The 14,860-nt window shown below is 43.7% G+C and overlaps 1 pseudogene; it reads left to right on the forward strand.

Moving 5' to 3' along the window:
- Nucleotides 1–7,753: 7,753 nt before the first annotated feature.
- On the forward strand, nucleotides 7,754–8,725 carry LOC134206254 (uncharacterized; annotated as a pseudogene).
- Nucleotides 8,726–14,860: the final 6,135 nt, after the last annotated feature.

Below are 14,860 nucleotides of genomic sequence, written 5' to 3' on the forward strand. Positions count from 1 at the left end.
TCTGCCCCGTCAGTCGATCTTGGGCACCGACTGTCTCGTAGTAGCATACCGACGACGACGACGACGACGGTGTCCCAATGAACATGTAGCACAATCAACTGTTTAAATACCAGTAACCTGCTGCTGTCGTACCCTCGCATTAGTGCCTGCGGAGATTTTCCGAAATTTATTTAAACCGACGTGCTATAATGTCACATAATTCGAAAGGCCACGGAACCCGAGAAGAAGTAGTTCACCGAATATTTTTCAGTATGATGACGAAATACGTTCACGCTTCGATGAAGCCAATCTCTTCACACATTTGGGGACCTCATAAAAAACCTGTTCGTTATTGTGAAGTTTATTTATTTCAATGTAAGTTTATCGATAACTATCACGAGTAACAATATCAAAATAGTTTCACCCTTTGATACCATTTACAGTTCGGGCAACAGCACACTCCTTCCCTCATCCTAGTTCCGTGAGAATAACATAACGGAAAAAAAGCGTATAAAAGCGGAAGCCAAAAGTGCTTTCCCTGCATATCCGCCACTTTTGGAGATTATGATCTCGTGTCGGGTTGTGATAGCCCCGGGCATATGCTGTCGGCCTGCCGCGGAGCAAAACATTAAAGCAATGAGTACGGTCGCCATCGGTTAGTGGGTGGAAAGCGATTCCGAGCGGTGCTGGCTGCACACTGCCGCATCCTCGTGGTTGGATTTGGGTTTTGTGTGGGAACGGGATGAGACGACCGCGCGGAGCGTAGGAAGCATCCACGCGATTATAAAAGTGTCGCATAATGAGACTAATTAGAGACGGCTAGGACGAGATAGAAAAAAAAAGTAAAAGTCAACTGAGACTGAAACTGCGGCAGGAGTTGCTGCTAATAACAAACTGTAGTTCGAAAGCTAATGAGAAGTGCTTTTTATTTTTATTCAGTCAGCTTGGAGTGCTTTGAAAAGTTCAAATTGATGCTATTCAGACTGTAAATAACCTGGGATATGACGTTGTCATGTATCAGAAAAAGCAAAACAGAACAAGTGATAACACTACAAACTTTTAGGCAATCATGCAGTTGTGAAATATTTCAAATTTATATGATTTTCGATTAATTGCAATTATTGAAATTTGTTTTAGACTTTTCGTCGTATACTTGGTTTAAACTCAAGTTTATTTTTGAGCACGGTTGGATTCGCAATTAACAATATATATCTCGTGCTTAGTTTCATAGGGGTTATTGTACCGAATTGCGCTAGTTTGTCGATGATTTAATGCTTTGGTGTGATAAAGAATGATTGTATCTTGCACCAGAATCTATAATCACGGTTGTAGCTTTTGAAACGATTGAGATATTAACAAAATATAAAATCGATTAAGAGAAATCGATCAATACAGTTACGCCCCTAAGAAACTAAGCGCGAGATATGCTTAAGTCGACCCTAAAGATTTTCGAAGTTGCATTGAGAAATAAATGCTATCGAATGATATGCTCTATGTTATTTTGCATACTTCTATTTTATATTAGCCAGTGCATAAATTACAACCAATACAAGTTAAGACCGGAAGACCTCGGATTGGGGGGGGACTTTGTACAAGGGCTTGACGACCCCTCCCCATGGCCACTGCGAGTTAGACCGGGACCATCATCCCTAACCCCTAATCCCAAGGCGTCAAGCGACCCGTGCCGAGGGGATGCATGGCCAGGGGGTGAAATAATGAGCTAGGCCTTTAACGGAGCCTGTGGGGTACCTGGGCACTAGGTTGTCCCAAAAAAAAATCGATGTTCGAAAAGTCATGGTGCTCAACCCTGAAATGAAAGATATACCTGTCTGGGTAATTTTTGTAGAACAAACCGAATTTCTAAAAAATCGTTTAGAGGTCGCGCCAGATCGATTTTTGAAAAATGAGCTTTTTTTAGGTGAAAAATCAAATATTGGGTCCTTTCACAATTTTTTCTCAGGATCACCCATTCGTTTTATATTTTTTTATTTTTCTGTGGATCTTTGCCCGTATTCTCCATAAATTAGTTTTTGGTATTTTCCGTTTTTACAGTCTGCAGAACATTTTAAATATCGAAAATAACACATTTTTTTGACTAATTTTCGAAGTTACTTCATCCTTACACAAAACATAATTTTTACTCGTGCAGAAAAACTTACATACTACAAAGAGCTATTTATAAGGAGTATTTTCATAAATAAAGATCCAAGAAATGTTGTTCTGGGGCTGAGATATTGCAGTTTTAGTAAATAGTCAAATTCGGTACTTTTTCTCTACATGTTATAATTTCATCAAAATTGCACCAATATTTTAATTTAAATTAAAAACAATTAAAAAGCAAATAAATGGGAATATTTTCTAGGTAACATAGCTTTTCTTTCCAATGGAGTTGGTTACCTGAATCACATTATTTGGTCGGAGTAAGTAAATGGAGCCAGTAATAAAATGATATCACACCCATCAGTTAATATGTAGCCATATACAAGTAATCAGGTTTACCATGATCTCTTTATTAGTTTTGATTCAATCATAGGATGCTTTTCACGGCATTCAAAAAACAAGGCAGGCTCAGCACGTATGTAAACATTCAGTTTGAACGTAAACATGTGTCGTCACTACTATCTTCACACAAGCTGAACTGAGACGATGCTTTACGGTCTCAGCATGCTTACTTTTGTACTCTAACATGTGGCGTTAAAATATGCGTCACTCTTGACGTGTCATTTTTGACTTGACTGTCATTTTTCCGTTTTTACTTTACGTTTATTCCGTTTTTTTAAATACCTCAAGTGAACTCATGGAAAAACTGTCGAACTGATACGACGAAAAAATTGTTTGACTGTCATATGATATATCAAAAGCATCACGGTATACAGACAACAAGGTAGGCTCGTAAGAAAAGTGACAGGTCAAGAGTGACGCATATTTTGTCGCCACACTTTAGAGTACAAAAGTAAGTCTGCTGAGACCGTGAAGCATCGTCTCAAACACCCTCCACAGTAATTATCCCTTACCGCGTCATGCTGGGCTCTGGCGTGGTGGACCTCTTTTCCCGAGCAACTCGTAAGACCAAAATGGAAAACCAAGTCAATTCTTCAATTAGTGGTAGTAGTGTAGGCGACAACCCCTTCGCAAGAGGTGGGTTGTGCAGGTCTCCGCCTAGGAGGCCAGAGGCAATAGTCGGCAGCTCAGTGCGCAGCGCCAGCGTGGGTCACTCAACCTTCCTCTCGGCTATAAAAACGCCGGTAGGGGTTATTGACGGCCCATGGCTTGTGAAGGCGATGAACCGCAAACGCGATGGGCTTTCGGCCTTCGAGGTGGCGACGGAACAGCTGGACGCCATCATCGACTTTGCGTCATCGAAGCATAATATCAGCAAGGACCTCAAGAGGAGCTTGCAGAAACTTCGAAAGTCGATGCTGGACGCCAAGCTGGAGAGGGCGGTCAGGACGGCCAAGTGTAAACCCGTGAAATCGGTGGAGTCGAGGTCTACCCAGACTGAGGCCCAAGGATTCGCGGACTCGGGCAAGGTCGAATCGACCGAAGGCGTGCCAGCGAAGACGGTGGTGCCAAAGTCTACCCAGACTGAGGCTCAAGTATTTGCGGGTACGTCGGGGGTGACTGCTTCAACGGAGCAGACACAAAAACGGGGAAGACAGTCTCCAGGGGATGAGCTCCCTGGGGGCCGCTCCAAAACGCGGAGGGTTACTACCCCGAACAAGGGTAGTGGGGCTGGGAAGCTGAACCCCGGTCAGGTACATCCAAAACCGGGGGAGAAAGGACCTGGAAAGGTCCGTCCACTCAGGAAAGACGGTGGTAAGGTTACGGCAGGTTAAGGTTACGGCAGGCTGAAAATTCTCAGCCGCACCAGACCAGGGAAATAGAGGGGGATGACGCCTCCTGGACCCTGGTCAAGAACAAGAGGAAACCGAAGACGTCAAGGGCCGAAAAGAAGGCCCAGGCGAATGAGGGTAGCAAGAAGTCTAGGGTAGGCGCCAATCGCTCCAGGGGCGATGCCCTAGTCATCACGGCGGACGAGGCTAAGTACTCGGATGTTTTGAAGGCGATGAGGAGTGACGTCAAGCTCGGTGAACTCGGCGCCAACGTACGTCGAATAAGACGTACCCGGATGGGCGAGATGATACTCGAGCTGAAGCGGGGCGTCTCGCAAAAGGGCGCCGCCTACAAGAAGTTGGCGGAGGAGGTCGTAGGCGAGACGGTCAAGGTGAGGGCACTCACGACGGAGGTGAATCTAAGGGTTAAAGACCTGGACGCGATCACTGAAGTCGAAGAGCTCGTCACGGCACTGCGGCGACAGTGTGAAGTGGAGACGACCAACGCAGCCGTTCGGCTACGGAAAGGTCCGGCAGGGACGCAGGTAGCATTGTTTCGGCTATCTGCAGCGGACGCCTCCAAGGTAGTCAAGTTAGGGAGCGTCAAGGTGGGGTGGTCGGTATGCCCTGTGCGCATATACGAGCAACCCGAAGTTTGCTTCAAGTGCCTGGAACCGGGGCACAAGTAATGGGACTGCAAAGGCCCTGACAGAAGCAAGCTCTGTCGACGCTGCGGATTGGAGGGACATAAGGCACAATGCTGCACGAACCCTCCCAATTGTTTGATTTGTTCCAGCAAAGCTGTGAACAGCAAGCACCTCATGGGGGGTTCGATGTGCCCGGCGTTTAAGCGTGCTGCAAAATCAAAGTGCAGGTAACGCAGCTGGCTTGCTCGGCCTCGCCCGAGTGTTTGGTTTGCGCAGGTTTAGAGGTAACGGCGGAACACGTGTTGTTCGTGTGCTCACGTTTTCTTGCAATGCATGACCACATGCTTGCCACATGTGGTCTGGACACTACCCCGGACAACCTAGTTCGGAGGATGTGTAAAGATGAAGTTGGCTGGAACGCCGTTTTATCGGCTATCGCCCAAATCGTCTCGGAGCTACACAAAAGCTGGCGCATGGACTCAAGGATGGCTAGTTCAGGCGCAAATAAGAGGTGGTCCAAGGGATCGGAGTCGGCTTCATGGGTCATACCGGTGGTCATGCTCTGTGGTCGAACTCGATCCTTTTATCGAACAAGTGGCCGCGCGAAGAATAACATGGTATCGTCGCTTTCGCGGTGTCGGTTAACCGGGCGGGTTCCGAGCCCGAGGACGGAAAGGGGTCCTCGTCAAGGCTGGGGCAGGCGTAGGCACCGCGTCGGCAAGTCCCTCTGTGTGCTGGCGAATAGGCCCTATCGCAGAGAGGTCAATTTGGGATGCACGCGGCATCATCATTCTTGATACCAGTCGTGCAGAGGGAAGCAGGCGCGAAGTCGACCCTTCCCACCTTCCGAGGACATAGGGCGTGGTAAGGCCACCTGGAAAGCCGGCAATGCGCTGGCACGATACCATGGTGTTCTTCTAAAAAAGCGAGTTACGATGTTCGGTGCTGCACACAATACCTCTTTTCTCCCGGGTCCCAAGGCGTTGTTTAGAATGGAGAGTTTTCCGTGGAATGGTGCTCAATTTAAAAAAATATTGCATTAGGTATCTTCTAGGTTGTTTATTCGCTAGCTAAGGGTATGTTAATGTCACTGCGATAGGGAGGCGGTAATGTGCAGCGGTCAGTCCATGGGTTTGCGACTGGCGGACTTCGCTAACGGGGACGCTTGGTGGCGTCTTAATGGCGGCTCGACGACGGCCGGGTGTTGTCTTAACCTGACATGGAGACGGATGACCATGGAGACCATGCTATCATAGCTTCTGCTTTTATGGAAATATTCGAGAATCGAACAATGATTACAAAATTAGCATGGTATTTTCGGAAATATAAGAGCATGCAAGGCAAATGATTCTTGTCACATTGTGTTCGGGTTCGGATAAAGGTAGGTGCGTTTGTCAGTAACAAACTCTGTTTATGACAAAGAGTATATTGTTAGGCGTTGCCCGAATATTGATTCCCTGGATGACCCATGCCTCATTGCAATGAACACCATGTCATCAAAAAGCCATGAATGAGAAGGATTTCAGCGACGAATGGTACTTTTGCCTTGGTTAGACCGTCGATCGGACAAGCAATATTTTTAAAAAATCTCGCGTTCTGCAGAAGACGAGATTCTTGCGCTCGTCGCAGAAAAAGTAATATGAAAACTCCTCAGTTTGAAAATCGATTCTGCATCCAAATATCACCGACACTTACTGGGCATAAATGCAACAAACAATTTGCGCGGAAAGGTTGTAATACGGACACTAGGTATGTAAAATAGTCGGATTTTTTAATCTGATTGCAGATAATTTCTGGTCGGGTCCAAGTCTGGAATAGCTGTCTCATCAAAAAAAAAAAACCCAGATCAATCCACCTAGCGTTGGTGGTGCCTTTCTCGCGCATTAAAAAAATAAGAAAAACACATAAGAGATGTCGAAATAGCACTTTAGGGGGATAGATTTTACTTTTTCCATCAATTCATATGCACTTGCGATCATTTGAATGCATTGCTGCAATCTTTAAAAAATTTTTTTTTTCGTTTTGCCTTTTATACGAGAAACTTGTTGCGAGCAAATCGAATAATGCTAAGTACCAAAAAGTGTGTCTCAGATTTTTGTACACACACACACACACACACATACATACACACATACAGACATCACCTCAATTCGTCGAGCTGAGTCGATTGGTATATAAAACTATGGGTCTCCGAGCCTTCTATCAAAAGTTCGGTTTTGGAGTGATCCTATAGCCTTTACGTATACTTTGTATACGAGAAAGGCAAAAAAACTCATTCGGAGTCTCGTTTCGACCGTCTTCCAGTGCGGTTGGTTTTTGAGCTCTACTTTTGTGCGGCGATTCGCCTAAAAGTAGAATAATAGAACCAGTGCAATGACCGCGGTCGAAACAAATGTGTAGTGTATAAAAAAGTGCAGCAGATCCAGAAGACGTGCTCATGCTCGTGCTTGCATGGGCTGATCGATTGTTATCAAGGGCAATGCCCTTGCTAATATTGCGATCAAGCCTATGTAAATGCTCAAACATGTTCAGCGTCAGAATTATTGAGGAGAGGTAAGGTTTTGATAAACTGTAAATTTATTTAAACACGCACGCACCCACACAAAAGCACACACACATTCACATATATACACACATACATATACAATATACATACTCAAATAAATACATATACTGATGGACATGAGTATTCGTCATGTTTTCATAGTAGTCTCTATGAAAACACGACGATTCCTTTTGTCTATCAGTGTACACATATAAACACACATACACACTCATATACACACATAAATATATGCACATACACACTCATATACATCATACATAAAACACGTACACGATTTTTACTATATATTAGGTATCTATATTATTAGAAGCGTTGGTACGGGAGGTCCACGCTTTCTTCCTTTCCCCTCGATTCCAAGCTATTAAGCAGGGCTGACAATAGTCATTCTCGTCGTATGAAGAAAGCGAAAAAAAATTAGTCTTCGTCATAACATTGCACGACGCAACACCTATTCGTTTTCTTCGCGCCGCATGCGTACCACGACGATAGTCGCGCAACCAAAAGTTATGACGATTTTCGTCGTCACTTCTTCACACAATTGATTGCACGTCATTATAGACGGACTGGTTAAAAACATAATGGCGTCTCAAATAAACAAATAGTAGGAACTTCGATAACATGAATGTATCGATAACATTCATAACGCTTTCATACGTTACTTCAAACTCATTATTACAAAGGATTAATAAAAATCTTCGCATGGCAGCTGCCGTTTGAAGAATAACGGTATGAAGTCAAGTACTCTGTTCACGCGTGAATTGAATATCGTATTAGAGAGGCATCATTGTTGGAGTGCATTTATCGTCTTCGTCATCGTCAAACTGCTATGTGCGATTGATATGTTCTTTGCAATGTTCCCCAAACACGCTCTGACAAAGCTCCGTTTTGGTACATTGATTTTGTCATACAAGGACTGCACCGGAGTGGCCGCCATTGGTCATGGGTGCGAGTTGATGAGTCACAATACTAAGATCTTTACACGGTGGTTGATGACCCCGACCCTGCGACAGGATTTTAATAGGATGAATATCCCCGGGCAGGAGATTACGCTTCCTTACACATATGGCCCGTACTTGTCCGGACTTGGGCTGGTGGACAAGAGTCCCTATTCAGCAGCACTTAATTGTGGACTACACATGTTCACTCATTTGATCGGGTGCGCTGTTTTATCGACCAGGTCGATTAATGCCATATTTTTTCAACCAAGCGGCCTGAGTGCCATTATTGACAACGCGATCCTTTTTATTTATGCTCATTCATGTACAGGATCTCTGCAAATGCAGTTCTTCCGCACTCGAGAAGTGGCAGTGGTGAAGGCCATAGAAGAGGACGCTCGGAAACAAATCGAAGTATTACGGAAACAACTATTGGAGTTCGCCGCTGCGGATAATGTGCCTGGCGCAGACGATCAAGAGGAAGTTGAAGCAGATTCCGAGTCAACTCCTGAAGAGGGAAGCACCGGAGGAGGAGGAGACCTCGAAAACGTGGATGATGCTGGGGATGTTGATGATTTTTATCCCGAAGAATCACGGAGATGAGATGTATTGGACTGGTATTCTTACATTGCAAAACACTGCAAAGGGTCGATCCCGGATCGGATGCGAGCGGTCGCCTATGACAGGTGGTCCCAGATTAAGGATGTAAGGCCGGGAACGGTAGGTGAATTTGCGAAGCGGATGGGAAGAGCCCAAAATCATTAGATTTCCCGCCACTAAATCAGACAATCAATTAATCATTTTATGTTGACGCACATAAGAGCGATAGTTGATTCCAATAAACCGTCGCATTCGATAGCTGCCTACAATAAACAACACTTGTACTTTGACCCGCAAAATAAAGTGTGTTTTGAATCGCGAAATAAAGTTTGTTTAGTGACCGTGAAAAAGTGACTATTCCATTCTTAGTGGCAATATCACCACGCGCCTTTTTATGATACCGCGTAATCAGTCCGGACGTTGTATGTGCGCAATCATACTCAAAAGCAACAATATCTCTGAACGATTTATGTGATTTAAGCCATCCAATTCTCGAACAAAATGAATTTTTCATTCGGCAATCTGATGGATGCTTTTTCAGCCCATACAAGGTTGATGCATTATTCACTATAAAAGGTTTGTAAAAGCCGTAAGGTAGGCAATTATAATGCACTGCTTCAATCGTAAACTGTATTTTGGCAACGAGTGCTTCAAATACCTAGTCCAAAAACTTTGGGGTTGTATACAAGACACGACCGCTCGACGTAAACTACGTAAAACCAAATATAATACACTTAACCAGCTATTCCGCTCTATATAGAACTCAATACAGAAGAGAAGGAACCATCGACAACCACGACAATACTACCCAGCTTTAGCAGGATCTTCCACTCTATGAGGGAGATAGCGACTTCACTGTCTAGCGGCTGGGTGGCCACCCCATTCATACAACCCAGTTCAATAATAGATAATACCCTAAAAATAGGCAATTACCAAGAATTGAACGCGCTGTATAGGGGATGCATGATGCATAAAAGAACTAAAATTTTCAATAGTTTAGCGTCAATAGTTTCAATACTACTGGCAAATTGGTGGAGAGTTTAGGAATCGACTGATATATAAATCATTAAAATCCATTGAAAGATAAAGGACCTATTAATGTTACAAATCTTACATGATTTCGTGACGGTCCCCAGTTTTGAAATTTTCATTTGACACCCTGTATCCGAGTCTTCCCCTTAGACGTAGTTTACGGTAAATTTTGTCGCTATAATAATGAGAATTGTAAATTTAATATGAATTCTTAAATAATGTAATTTTTCTCCGTTCATATTATGTAGATAAGTTCATTCAGATAACTACTTTATTGGCAAAAGAAAATCGCAAGTCGTTCTGTACCTGTTCACCCCATCTCCTTCGATGCGCTGCACGTCCTTCTTGTACGACGGGATTCGAACGAATTTGAGTGTTCGCCAGAAACCTTCACATAGTTTTGCACATCATCCACTGTTGTTTTGATCAGTCTGATAAGCTTCTTAGGAAAGCTGTTCTCGTCCATAATTTTCCATAGCTCTACGCGGTCTATACTACTATCGTATGCCGCCTTGAAATCAATGAACAGATGGTGCGTTGGGACCCGTCGACGAAGCCGTCACGAACTGATTCACTATTGTCGACAGACGACAAAAGGATATCACTTCGTAGGGGCATTGAGGATGGTGATCGCTCAAAGGTTCTCACACTCCAGCTTGTCGCCTTTCTTGTAGATGGGCCATATGACCCTATTCCTTCTAACCTCTAGTAGCTGTCATATTTCCCAGTTTCTGACTATTAGATTGTGTAGGTAAGTTCTGCTTTATTGGTCTCTAGCTGTTGGATGGCGTCCTTAACTTCCCTCAAGGTGGGGGCTGCTTGGCTTCCATTGTCCGCTGAACTCCGCTGCCTTGACTTTCACTGCCTGTACTCTCAGCGCCATTCAAATGTTCCTCGTTCCACCTTTTGATCACCAGACGTTCGTTCGACGACTCGACGACTTCTCGCATTTAGCTTCTTCTAGCCGGTGTTTCTTCTCCTGAAAAGGGCGAGTCTCCGTTTCCGTCTATAGCGTTCCACATTCTGCCGGGTCCGTCACTGCAGCGCGACCGCTCGCGCTGCATCCTTTTTCTCCAGAATTTGTCTTCACTCTTCATTGAACCAATCGTTCCATCAGCTTCGTCGCACATTCCTTAACCCTTATGCGGCCAACAAAAAAAAAACACACGTGAATGGCCGACAGGGTACCCGTGTTCCCATAAATTGATATTCTCATAACTTCAACAATTTTCAACCGATTTGGATGATTTTGACAGTTTTGGAATCAGAAACTCATATATTTTTTGCCCATTGTCAAGGTTTACAGCTTATGTCTATGGTTATACAAGAAATCTTTGAAGTAAGGCTTTAGAGTCTACACGCGTAACCAAAGGCCATTCAACCAGTTTCAAATATGCTACAAGCACTTTGCGCTTCTTAGAATTGAAGGTGTTCACAGTATATGCTTCGGGTAATGCAAAAATCCCTGAAATGAGGTCTTAGTCATCCGAGAAATCTCTGGAGTAAAGCCTAAATATCTACTCGCGTAACCAAAGGCCTATTATGCAAATCCAAATACGGTACATGCTCTTTGTGGTACTTAGCATAGAATGCGTTCACAGTATATGTCATCCAAGAAATCTCTGGAGTAAGGCCTTAAGGTCTACACTCGTAACCATGGGTCTATGGACTTATCTGAAAAGTGGTACATGCTCTTTGCGCATCTTGAAATCAAATGTGATCACTACATATGTTCTGCGCTATCGAAGAAATCTCTCGGATAAGTCCTCTGGTGCCTTCATTGCATATGTTCATGGTCATCCAAGAAAACCCTGGAAAAGGCCTTTAGGTCTACACGCGTAACAAGAGATCTTTTAGATTGTTTCAAAAGTGGTGCATGCCCTTTGTGGTACATAGGAAAGATCGCTTTCATTGCATATATTGATGGTCATCCAAGAAAATCCTGGAAAAGGCCTTAAGATCTACACGCGTAACCAGAGATCTTTGAGATTGTTTCAAAACTGGTACATGCCCTTTGTTGTACATAGAATAGAACGCCTTTATTGCATATGTTCATGGTCATCCAAGAAAACCCTGGAAAAGGCCTTAAGATCTACACGCGTAACCAAAGATCTTTCAGATTTTTTGAAAAGTGTTACATGCCCTTTGTGGTACATAGAATAGATTGCCTCCATTGCATAGGTTCATGGTCATCCAAGAAAACCCTGGAATAAGCCTTTAAATCTGCATGGGTACCCAGAGATCTTTAGGCTTATTTCAAAAGTGGTACATGCCCTTTGTGGTACATAGAATAGAATACGTCCATTGCATATGTTTATGGTCTTCCAAGAAAATGCTAGAATAGGCCTCAGGGTCTTCACACGTAACCAGATACCTTTCGGATTGTTTCAAAAGTTATTCCATATTCCCTTTGTGGTACATAGAATATACCGGTTTCATTGCATATGTTCATGGGTATCCAAGAGAACACTTGAACTATCCTCAAGAACTTCACGCGTAACCAGAGTTCTTTCGGCCTATTTGAATAGTTATACATGCCTTTTATGGTACGCATGCTGTGACCAATTTCAACTTCATATTAGTGATATGAATGAAGTTAGTATACTACCTGGAACCAACAACAACAAGACAATAATAACTACATGGAATGCTAATATATCAAGATGAGGTTTCACATCTTGTTTATTCTTCAATAACTGCCCAGAGCTGATGACAACAACTTGAACTACTTGAAATGCAAACATATACCAATAGCCTTCCGTTCGTGGGTTGATCTGCAGATCATTCCTATATGGAGTTCATAGACTACCTAGTACCATGGCAAAAACAAAAACTACAGCAGACGTTCGATAACTGCAAGCCATTTAACTGCAATGCTTTTTAACTGCAATTCGATAGTTGCAACAGTTTTACAGTTATCGGACCGCTAAACTTCAAACCGATGTCAGACTCAATGACAGCTGCATTGCGCTGCACATTTAGATGCACTTTTATTGCATCTGACGTCGATTGACAACCGTTTGACGTCTAGTGTGCGTTGCAGTTATCGAACGGAATTCAATAACTGAAAAGTAAACATTTTGCAGTTATCGAACGGCTACTGTACTAGGAATGCGTACATTCACTCAGATGAGGTTGACCCGATTTTGTCACTCCCAGATTTTGTCTACCCCTGATTTTGCCTAACCCGATTTTATCACGTTTTCGACCCAATTTGCCGCAAACAATAAAGATTTTCATGAAATAACTTTCACTGCCTGTAGCTTATAATGAATCATTTATGAGTATCTGTTAATAAGTTTGTAAGTCTCTTCGACAAAAAAATACGGATTCCACTCACGTATTTTGCCTTGTCTTCATTACGGAGCCCACGACAATGAAAACAACTACTTAAAATACAAACATATCATTCCGTGCCGATAGCTTGAACGAGCCAGACGTGTGTGCTGTGTCTCATCGCGGATTGTGTTCGGTAGTGCAAGTATTGTGTGGTGCTATTCCTACCTACGGATCCAAGGCGATCGCTGTCGGCGAGGGAAGTAGCTGCTTCTGGCGACGCCAGTGAAGCAGGCTATTGTTACTGCTGCTACCTACAGCAGCAGGCGCAGATAAGTGGAAGAGATTGCTTTATTGTTCTCCCGTCACAGAGCGGAACTAATAGAAACAAATTGAATTAGTTTTTTTCTTGATATTTTTTTTTCTAATAAGCTATTAGTTGTAAGTTAGCATAAGCAATAATTATCCTTCCACCTTGCGAGGTGAGAATGGAGGTAGAGACAGTAGGAGGCAATGGGCCTCCAAAAGATAGTACTCGCACACGATTGTACCATGCGGCTTCGCCTGGGCCTTGGGTTGTTTACTTTCGGCAGAAAGTGAAGAGCCTAGATTTCCTGGGCATAAAACGAGATTTGACGCGTCGTTTTACGAAGCTTGAATTCAGTCAAATCAACAGAAACAAATTACGCATCACCGCACCTACATACCAGGTGGCGAATGAAACTGCGAAAGACAAGGCATACAATATTGAATATTTAGTTTATGTGCCCCCGGGGGAGGTCGAGATAGAAAGTGTAATCAACGCAGCGAGCCTGACTTGCAAGGATGTGCTGCAAGGTCGCCTAAAGAATGCCCTGCAATCTACCGTGGATATTCTGGACTGCAAGGAATTGCATTCAGCAACCACGGTAGATGGTAGAAAGGTATATTCTAAGTCAGGCTCTCTTCGGGTGACATTCGCCGGTTCGATGCTCCCAAAATATGTCGATATAGAAAATATGTTGTTTCCGGTGCGTCTTTTTGTGCCAAGGGTATTTAATTGTACCAATTGCAAACAACTTGGTCACACTGCCGAGTTTTGTGACAACAAACCACGTTGTGCTAAATGCTTCGAAAGTCATCGGGAGGAGTCCTGTCAGCAACAAGCCACAAAATGTGCTTATTGTGGTATGGCTCCAGCCCATGGTTTGCAAGATTGCCCGGTGTACAAAAAAGCGCACCCAAAAAGTGAAGCGCTCGTTGGTACAGCGCTCCAAGCAGACTTATGCGGAGATGGTTAAAGCGCAAGACTCATCCGCCGATACCACTGCAAAGGCTGCTATTTCAGCTACCGTTCAAGTAAGTGATTACTACGATTCCATTTCCATTGACGAATTGGACTCTGATGTAGCCGACATGGATGATTCCGCGGAGGTACACGTGCCCGAAAAGAGGAAGCAACCGTCTTCCCCGGGATCGCGCCGTAAGAAATCAAAAGTCATCCATGAAAGCTTGCCCAAATCTGAAGGCAATGGGGATTATTTAAAATCCTGAAGCAACCTGTCTTCACTGCTCCTTTAGATCCTAGTTGCAGCAAGACATTCCCGCCATTGTTAAAACCGATGTTTCAAAGAAACATCCGATTAGGACTATCAACGAAAAAAAGAATGTTACTCGCACTTCTAGAAAAAGAATTCCGTCCAAGCGAGGGTTGATCTCCTTTAAGGACCTTGTGGACCGTTTTTTGAATTTATTCAATATTCCGAATTCATTGAGGCCACTCATTGACCTCTTTATACCAACAGTAGAAAGTTATCTGAAGCAATTGACTGTTTCATGGCCCCTTCTTGCAGAAATTGTATCTTTCGATGGATAATACGGCCATACAAGATACAATCACTGTGCTGCAGTGGAACTGTCATAGTCTGAAAAATAAATTAGACGTGTTCAAGTTTTTGATTCGCAATTCCGATTGCGATATATTTGCACTCTGTGAAACATGGCTTTCTTCTG

Source organism: Armigeres subalbatus, chromosome 1, assembly GCF_024139115.2.
Source record: "Armigeres subalbatus isolate Guangzhou_Male chromosome 1, GZ_Asu_2, whole genome shotgun sequence".
Classification (NCBI taxonomy): Eukaryota; Metazoa; Arthropoda; class Insecta; order Diptera; family Culicidae; genus Armigeres; species Armigeres subalbatus.